This window comes from Furipterus horrens, unplaced genomic scaffold (genome assembly GCF_987537825.1).
Source record: "Furipterus horrens unplaced genomic scaffold, mFurHor1.1.pri manual_scaffold_8, whole genome shotgun sequence".
Classification (NCBI taxonomy): domain Eukaryota; kingdom Metazoa; phylum Chordata; class Mammalia; order Chiroptera; family Furipteridae; genus Furipterus; species Furipterus horrens.
In genome coordinates, this window is record NW_028327178.1 from 102,780,833 (window position 1) to 102,790,585 (window position 9,753).

Consider the following 9,753-nt stretch of genomic DNA (forward strand, 5'->3'; position numbering starts at 1 on the left):
CCCTAAGGTGGAAATGAACTTGGGAAGAAATGTTACAGAGGTGAAGCACACCAAGCCATGCAGAGCTTCATTGGGATTTTATAATAAAAGTTAAGGAATGAGTTTGAGTTTAGAAATCATAATGAAAAGCCATGATAGAGTTTTAAGCAGAAAAGTTCCATGTGCTGCTATATGTCTTGAAGTGATTCTTTCAGCTGCTGTGTGCATGATGGAGTGCTGGGGAAAAAAACGTGGCAGCAGGAAGACCCATCATGAGGTTTCTGCAACTGCCCAGACCAGACGTAATAGGGCTTGGACTGGGATGGTGGTGCTGGGGGTGGCTGGGCAATTTCACAGCCACAAGGCTCTGACAGCAGAGAGTCTTCAGTACAGGCCAGTGCGACATATTCCATTTCATGCACATTCTTCCCTCTGGGTGGCCTGATTCCTGAAATTCTGGCTCCAGGTTCAGATAAAGAACATCTGGATACACTTGGATCTTGGAAATGCAGACAATGGGAACAGCTCTGTCACTTTCCAGCAAACAGCCCTGTTGCTACGACTTGTCTGTTCATTTACTCAACAAGGATTCAGTGCAGACTTACACAGGAAGGCAGTGTCGCCACCCTAGGGGCTCAGAGCGCAGGTTCTGGAGTCAGAATGACTGGTGCCATTACTTACATGCAGAATGACCTTGGGCAAGTAGTCTAATCTTTCTGGGCCCCGTTTTTTCTATGTAAAATGGGCACGGAAATAAAGAGAGTACTTGCTTTGTAGGGTTATTATGGGGAACTTACAGAAGGCATTTACTCATTGCTAGCTCTGATTATCTGATGAGCTGCAGGTTACCCAAGGGCAGGAGCTGGTCTGTCTCACTCATCATCTTAAGTAACAGAATCCTTAACTAATAGGGGCTTAAGGAATAAGGATATTGAGTGATCTCACATTAGAACTTTGGAGTCGGGTGGTATGGGAGTTGATTCAGCTGCTCAGCTATGTTATTCAGGACCCAGATTTCTTCCATCCTTTTGCTCTGTCTTTTACACTCTACTGGCTCTTTATCCCAGGCTTGTTGCCTCAGTCACACAATGGCTGTTACCACTCCTTGTGTCAGTCTCCATAAAATTGTTTTCAAAGGCAAAAAGAATAAGACAGCAAAGGTGGCCAAAAATAATTCTCCTGTGATGCTTCTCTCTTTTTATCATCGTCTCCCCACCCACTGCCAAGTTTCCTACCACGGGTCACATGGCCACTCCTAGACCAATCATTGACAAAAAGAGAGCATTGACCCCACCGGTCTGAATTCGACACTGCCCTTACAAAACTGAAGTTTTGAAGTTTATTTAACAAGGAAGAAGTGGAGATTGAAGTTGGGCAGACATTCAACAGTGTCTGCCACACCGTTCTTATGCTGCTCAGCACAATGCCAGGTACAGAATAGTTGCTCAATAAATATTTGTTAAATGGATAAATAAATCCTCTTATACGGAGGCATATAAGAAATTTATGATTAAGACACACCTCTGACTTTAGAACTGTTCAGTCCTCTTTGTGGGGGGTGGTGACAAGGTATACAGAAATAAAATTGGCCAAAAGCTCTCTTATTGCCCCCTCCCGGACTCCAAGGCTTTAATAAGGAGACTCCCTGAGATGATCCACAGCCCCAAGTCAGCTAAACTGGTATTTGTATAAAGCCTTTAAAAAAGAAAGAAAGAATGAAAGAAAGACATGGCTAGTGTATAAGTGGTGCTCTGGTCCTCTGGGCAATCCCGTATGACAGCTAGCAGAGGTCATAAACTGGTGATTTGCGGACTTGTGTTGTTTGGCCATCCTGGTGTTTGGGTTTGGGTTTTTTGTTTGTTTTTTTTTTTTAAAGATTTTATATATTTATTTATTTTTAGAGCTAGGGGAGGGAGGGAGAAAGAGAGGGAGGGAAACACTGATGTGTGAGAGAAACATTGAGTGGTTTGCCTCTTGCATGCCCTCAACTGGGGACAGGGCCCCAAACCCAGGCATCTGCCCTAACTGGGAATTGAACCAGTGATCTTTCAGTTCACAGGCAGATGTTCAATCTACTGAGCATGTTTTTTTGTTTGATTTTTAATTGAGGAGTATACATACAAATCTGGATTTCTGGCTCTCTTGAAAAATTAGTGGCACTAATTAACACTAGACCCACATTCCTGTGTAACATGGAAAATATGGCTGGTACAGAGTAGTGACTGCCCTTGAGGCACAGCTGCCCCCGTTAGGCAGGATGTGATCTCCAGTTTGCTGCAGTCTCTACTCCTCCCTTCTGTTTGACATTCAGGACACTTTCTCACTTATGCTACTTGCTGGCCTTGGTATAAATTTAAGTCTGTGCTCCTTGCATAGAAAGACCAAAGAAGTCCAGAGAGGTTGTCTTGCCTCTCTCTGGTTCCTCAGCCTCTGCACAGTGCCTGATTTAGAGTTTTTATTTCCTGAATGAAAAGGCTATGTTATTTGAAAGCAACAGATATTCATTTCTTGGAATTTTCTGTGATCATAGTTGGAGAGACTATCTAGAAATACAGACAATATGAGGGAAAGTAGAGCCCAGAGATTGAGATACTGAGTCCTGAAAATGTCATTAGTGGTCCTGGATCCAGCCATACCTGAAGGCAGTGCCTTCTGGATTTTCCAGCTGTGTGAGCTAGTAAAAACCCCTTTTCACTGAAGCCATTTTATTTTATTTTATTTTATTTTTGATCCACTTATTTATTTATTTATTTATTTTCACTGAAGCCATTTTAGGCTATGATTTTGTCATTTATGTCCCAAAGATCCCAGCTGCTACAATTTTCTCTCTACCAACCATAAATGTATCATCTCCTTACAGTGTACTTCTAAGAAACAGGGCAAGAAAAAAAAATGAACTTACAGGAAACAGAGAAAAGAGAGTAATAAAATTCAGAAAATTCTATAGAGAAGGGTTCAAGTACAGCATCTCATTTTACAGATGAGAAAACTAAAACTAAACTGATGCGGGCAATAGCATCCCGGTTGTCTAGCAATGAGTTGGCAGCTGAGTACCAGCACTAGGTCACAAACCATCTTCTCTGGCCTCTCAGACTTCCCACTGAGAGGTGCTGAGACTTCCCTCAGGCTGAACGAGGTCAAGTTGGCATCATTCATCCATATAAATACAAGTGAGTCCCCCTCTAAATTGTGCTGGCAAGAGATGTGTCCACTTGAAGTCAGATTTTTTTCTTGGATTCCACAATGTCAGCCATCACTTATTTATAATCCCATTGAGTGTCCTGCTCAGGTTTCTCGACACTCGGGGCACTGAGCAAGACTAACTAATCCCCACTTTCCTCTCCTCCATGGACTCCTGGGAGGGAATAATTGCTTTATGAGGGCTGTTATGGGGGGTGGGAGTGGGCACAAAGGCTCAAGGGAAATCATTGACATCTCTGCATGGATGTCACTCAGGACAATGGGCTTTTGCTGTGGCCTTATCCAAAGTCCCAGCAGCCCCACGGATTTTTCCATCAGCTTGGACCCCAGTCTTCTTGCCCATCTCTCTTTTTGTCACACCCAATAATAATAATAACCATAATTGTGGGGAAAATGGGGTTAATGATAGAATCCACCTTCTATAGTTGCTGGGAGGACTAGTGAGATAATGTATACGAAGTGCTCAGCACCGTGCCTAACATCAGTAAATACACATTAATATAACAGTAGTAGCACAATACTAACAAACAAGAATAGCAGCTCACATTGATTGAGCGGTTACTATATATTAATATTAATACGAGGCACTGTACTAAATGTTTTGTGTGTGTCTGACATCATTTAAAATTCTTTCTGGCTTTCTCACTCTTGGGCTGAACATTCTAATATAAAGAAGACCTATTAGCTGTCAGATGATACTTGAGTGACAGACGTCTGATGCTAGTGCCTGTTCTATGCTAGCCTGACAGCCTACTCATCAGCCCAGCCATCTATTCATCCATCCATATACTCGGCCACCAAACTATCCAACTATGTATCCACCCATTTATCTACCCACTCACCACTCACTCGTCTTTCTTTCCATTTATTCACAGATTCTAACCATCTTTCTACCCACCCATTCACCCACCTACTATTTTTCCATCCATCTATCTATCCGTACGTCCTTTGACTTTTCACCCACTCATCTACCCATTCACATACCACCCATCCATCCATATACCCAACCACCTACCCAACTACTGGCCCATCCATTCGCCCACCCGCGCGTGTAGCTATGTACTCATTCACCCCCTACCCATCACTCATCCATCCCAAACAGCCATGCGCCTCTCTACCACTCACCCGCCCACTCACCTACCCAGCCACCCGCCCGCCCTTGAATCCACTCACTCTCTTGGCCACCGCCTAACATATCTAAGTGTTTAGTCCATGTAATGTTCTGTGCTAAGTCTTGAAATTGTCTCTCGGGCTTCCTCCCAGGGAGGCAATGCGGTTGTCACCAGAGGGTCCCCACAGAGCGAGATAGGTAAACCTGCATGTAGTCCATTGAGCCTCTTTGTGGCCCAGACTTTGCCAAAGCCATTAACTCCCAGGGTTAGTGGCCAAAGAATGATGAAATGCAGGCGAGGATGGACCAAGGCACAGGCTTCCAGCAGAGCAATTAGAGGGAAACTAATATGTCTTCCCTACAGAGGAGCCTGGGAATTCCAAGACTCGATGGAAAAGCAGTGAGTCAGCAAAAGGGAGAAATCAAAGCCACATAGATCAAGAACTAATTAACTGATTCTCCTAAGATAATATTTCATGGAAATCCAGCTCTTCAGTCTTTGGGGACTGATGTGTCCCTTACCTCCTCTCTGTTGCCCTTGTCCACCCCTTCCAGCTCTCATCTGTTTCCTCTCTGATCTCCCCACTCCAGTTTCATCCTTGTTCTAATCCAACCTCCCCCACAGCTAGCAGGGTGGACCTTTCAAAAAATGTATTTAAAATTTTTTTTAGATTTTATTTATTTTTAGAGAGAGGGAGAGAAACACAGATGTGGTAGAGAAACATCAATCAGTTGCCTCTTGCATGTCCCCAACTGGGGACCTGGCCCACAACGCAGACCTGTGCCCTGACTGGGAATTGAACCAGCAACCTTGCGGTTTACAGGGCGGCACTCAATCCACTGAGCCACACCAGCCAGGGCCCAGGGTGGACCTTTAAAGGCACCAGGCTGACCCCCACTACACTATGCTGCTGGAGGGATCATATGGGAAGGCCACAGTGAGAGTAAGGGGCCCTGAAATTACACAGAAAGACAGAGTAGCTCAGCCACCCCAATGTCCCAGCTGAGGCACCCTCTTTGATGTTGCAAACCCCTCCCCCCCCACATCTGACTGCAGCTACCTGAGAGCTAACCCCAGTGAGACCAGCAGAAGAACTATTCAGCTAAGTCCCTGTCAACCGACAAAACTGTGAGAAATTATAAAATAATTTCATTTTAAGCCCTTACACTTGGGGGTCGTTTGTTACCCCCACTGACACAGAGTCTGTGCTCATGCTATTTCCACTGCTCAGAATGCTTCCCTGATCCCAACCACCATTTTCCCTACACAGTGAGCTCCTACTCACCTTTGCAAACCCAGACCCACTGTCACCTTTCCTGCCTCTTCGTGGCATGGGTCAGATTCTCTTCCCTCGAGGAAAGCGGCTAACTTAGGATACTCATTTTCCATCTCCTTCATTGGTTGAGAATGACAATATTAACTCAAAGCTCATCAAAAAACTTCTGAGGAAGCCCTGACTGGTGTGGCTCGGTTGGGCATTGTCCTGCAAAATGAAGGGCTGCCGGTTCAATTCCCAGTCAGGGCACATGTCTGGGTTGTAGGTTTGGTCCCCCCGTTGGGATGCATGTGAGCAGCAACTGATCAATGTTTCTTTCCCTCTCCTCCTCTCTCTCTACAAATAAATAAATAAAATCTTTAAGAAACTTCTGAGGGAGATATTATTATCCATTATCCCAATTTTACAGGTACAGAGGCTGGGGTACAGATGACCCAAATCGCCCTGGTGTTAAGTGGCTCAGCAGAGATTCAAACCCAGGCAGAGCCCATGCTCTGCCACTCACCATGATATACGGCCCCTAATTAGAGTCTAAACAGTAATGACATTTATTACTCCGCTTTCGCACAAAATCCAGACCTAAGTGGTTCCAGGGTCTGTCACAGGAGCAGCTCACAAGTCTCAGGATTCTTGGTTATTTCTCTGAGATTTTCTTACCCTCATGATCACAAGACAGCTGCCATGACCTCCTTCTCACATAACTCCAAGATACGGAGGAAGAAGGAACTTCTCCCACATTTTTGAAGCTCCCCACAGACTTCCCTGACCATCATTGGCCTGCACTGGGTCACATGACCGTCACTAGCCCAGTCACTGGCAAGAGGTGCCTGATACCTTTAATTGCATTGATTTAGAGGTTGGGTCTCTTTTGGCTGAGCACATGGCTGCCTATATCGGAAGGGGGGTTGGGGAGTGGCTCTTGGCCAGATCAACATTTTTCCCCACAGTGGTCAGCCCTCAGCACACCTGAAATAAATAAAGGCACACAGAGATCCTGTTCATTGCCAGGATCCCCTTTCCCAGGTTTGTGATGTGGGTGCACCAGCCTCGTCTCTCCCAGGCCACTCTGGGGTCCTAGGGGCGGTTACCAGGGTGAGAGGATAGCGCCCTGCCCTCTCCCCATTCACCACCCTCCTTCCCTGTAGACACACCCCTCTGGATCACGTCTCAAGTGCCCGTGAATCTCAAACACCAGCACGTTAAAGGTGTTCCAATGTTCACTGGGCCACCGTGGAATGAGAAAAATAAGGACGATGGAATGAGACTCTTATATGCTAAATTGGTTCCATTGAAAGGAAAGCTGCTGTTGATGTTCCTACTTAAACCCTCTAATGGCTTCCCAGGCACTTATGATAAAGAGCAGGCTGCCCGCCCTGGCTGCCTAGGTGCGCTACACACCTCTTGCTACCCCTCACCGGCCCCAGCCTCCCCGCCTCCCCGGCAGCCTTGCTGTTTCTCAAACACACCAAGCCTTTTGCCTCTGCATTTGCTGCTCCTTTTCCCTGGAATGTTTTTGACCTGGTCCTTCGCAAGGTTGGCTACTCTTCATTCAAGCCTCAGCTCGTCTGCCACCTCCTTGGAGAGAACTCTTCCCTGACCGTCTCCAAGGCCATGGCCACCTCCATCTCCATGTCTCCACCACACGCCACTGTGACGTTTGCTCGTCTTCAAAGCCCTCTCAGGACCTGGCATGGTGTTCATGTTGACTTGCTTCCTGCTTGAGCTGTCCCTTCTGCCTGTGAGTAAAACCTGTGAGCGTGGAGACCTTCCTGGGCTACCGCAGCCTCCTTCTTCCTCTCTCTCTCTCTCTCTCTCTCTCTCTCTCTCTCTCTCACACACACACACAGTGAGGATACTGCTAGAATTCAAGGCAGATTGTGCCCCCCTTCTACCCAGAACCCTCCATGGCTCCCAGCCACACTGACCTCCTTCCTGTTCCTGGAAAATGCCTGAGAGCTCCCTGCCTCAGGGCCTTTGCATCAGTTGTTTCATCCTTCTGGAACACTCTTACCTCAGATACCAGCATGGTTTGCTCCTTCTAGTCTGTTCAAAGGTCACCTTAAAGAGGCTTTCCCTGCCCACCTTACTTAGAATTGCAATTCCCCACCCCATTTCCCTCCGTTATTCTTCTTTATGGTACTTATCATCATGACATACTTTATATTTAACTTATTTACCTAGCCTATCACGATAATTTTGGGGGGGGGGGTCTGTTTTACTCATTACCAGGTTCCCATTGCCTAGAACGGTGAGGTGCTCAAATATTTACTTTAAGAATATTTGTAACAATTTTATTGTGGTATAATTAACATATCATAAAATTCAGCCAAAGTGTACAACTAGTCAATGGTTTTTCATAAATTCACAGAACTATACAGCCATTCATCACCCCCCAAAGAAACCCCCTACCCATTAGTAGCCGCTCCCTATTTCTCCCCATCCCCCAGTGCCTGGTACAGTGCCCCTGTGAAGAAAAAGACTATTTCCCAGTCTCCTGTGTAGCAAGAAGAGTCATGTGACTGAGTTCTGACCAATGGCTCCTTGCTCCTTCTTGGTGTCTGGAAGGTGAGCAGAATGGCTGGAGCTCAAGCAGCAATAGCGGACCCTGAGGTGGAAGCTCCTGGTTAACAGATGCTGGAGGGACCAGAAGGAAGGGACCTGATGAGCGTGGAGAGGCCACACCACCTCTGATCTCCTGTATGTGCATGACAAGAGAAAGAAATGTCTGCTGTGGTGAATGGAATGCTTTCATGTGAAAATGTGGCTGTTACCTGACATGCCTGTCACTCACAGCCAAGTCCAGTCTCAGTGAATGTGCCTGCATGGACCCCTCACAGACGAGGAAACCAATGGAAGGGACATTTGCCTTCGAACATTATTTTTTACTCAAATATTTGGGAGGAAAAATAACAATTTTCTCTTTTTTGTTTTTCCCAAATCTAATTCATTCCACACCCCTCCCTCCCCCTTTTTAAATCAAACAAATGCCTATATATGGTGAAGGACAGAGAACATGCAGTGAATTTTTAAGAGACCTTTTTTGCTTTGGGGTCGTGAGCCTCCACAGGTACCTGTCCCTCTCTGACACCCAGAGGATCAGTGAAGGGAAGCTCCTGAACAGTCTCAGGAGGCAGAGAGGCCTGTGTTTGAATCCCCCATCTACTAGTTATTAGCCACGTGATCTTGGGCAGGCCATCACCTCTCTGCCCCTCAGGGTCTTCCCCTGCACAAAGGGAGATAATGATACATGCCTTGGAGGTATGCCCTGGCTCAAAGGGCGCTGACCCAGAGCTGGCACCGAGCAGGTGCTCTGTGCTCCCTCCCCAGCACCTAACTCTGCCACTCCGGTCACAGCAGACACTCTCGATCTGAATCACACTCAGAGGCAGTTTCATAAACAAGGATGGTTTAATGAATTTTGGCACATTTCTGCTCAACAATATCATATGAAAATAGAACTCTTCATTTAAACAGCAAGGCATAATAATTGCTGCTACTCACAAAACTATTAAAAAAAAAACAACATCAAAATCAATGAATTCTGGCAAGACACTTGAACTTTCATCTGGAGAATGGGCAGGTGGGATGTCACCAGCTCAGTGCACTCAGGAGCACTGGTGGTAGAAGACTCTGGTGGCACTCAGACCAGGTGTAATGCACAGGTGACCCATGTGCTGAGCAGCTTACTCCTTTTCATCCGGTAATCGGCAAGGAGAAAGTCTCAGGGTGCTGCTGGCCTGGCTTGAATGCCACACTGGAGTACTTGCTTGTCTCATTTTGTAACAGAAAAGTGACAGATCTCAGGCCCTCAGCCTTGGTGATATCAGCATGGAGACCCTCTCCTAGCAATTTTATTTTTCACAGTCACTTTGTATTTTTGGTGAGTGGTGCATGTTGTCTGTTACTGGCAGTGATCAAAACAAGTTCCCTTTTCAAACAACTATAAGTTTTAAAAAATGAGTCTGTTGAAAGGAAAATATCTGATAACAACATAAAACATAGCAAAAAAAAAAAAAAAAAAAAAAAGAATGGCGATGTTAAGGAAACACTTCATTAAGTTAACCTAAGAGTGTTTCTAACATAGGTCCTGCAATTTTGTGATTCTAAAGCAAGGTAAGAAGAAATACAATGGCATCCAGGTACCTTCCTAACTAACCTGCAACAAGGAGCTAACCCACTCAGCTC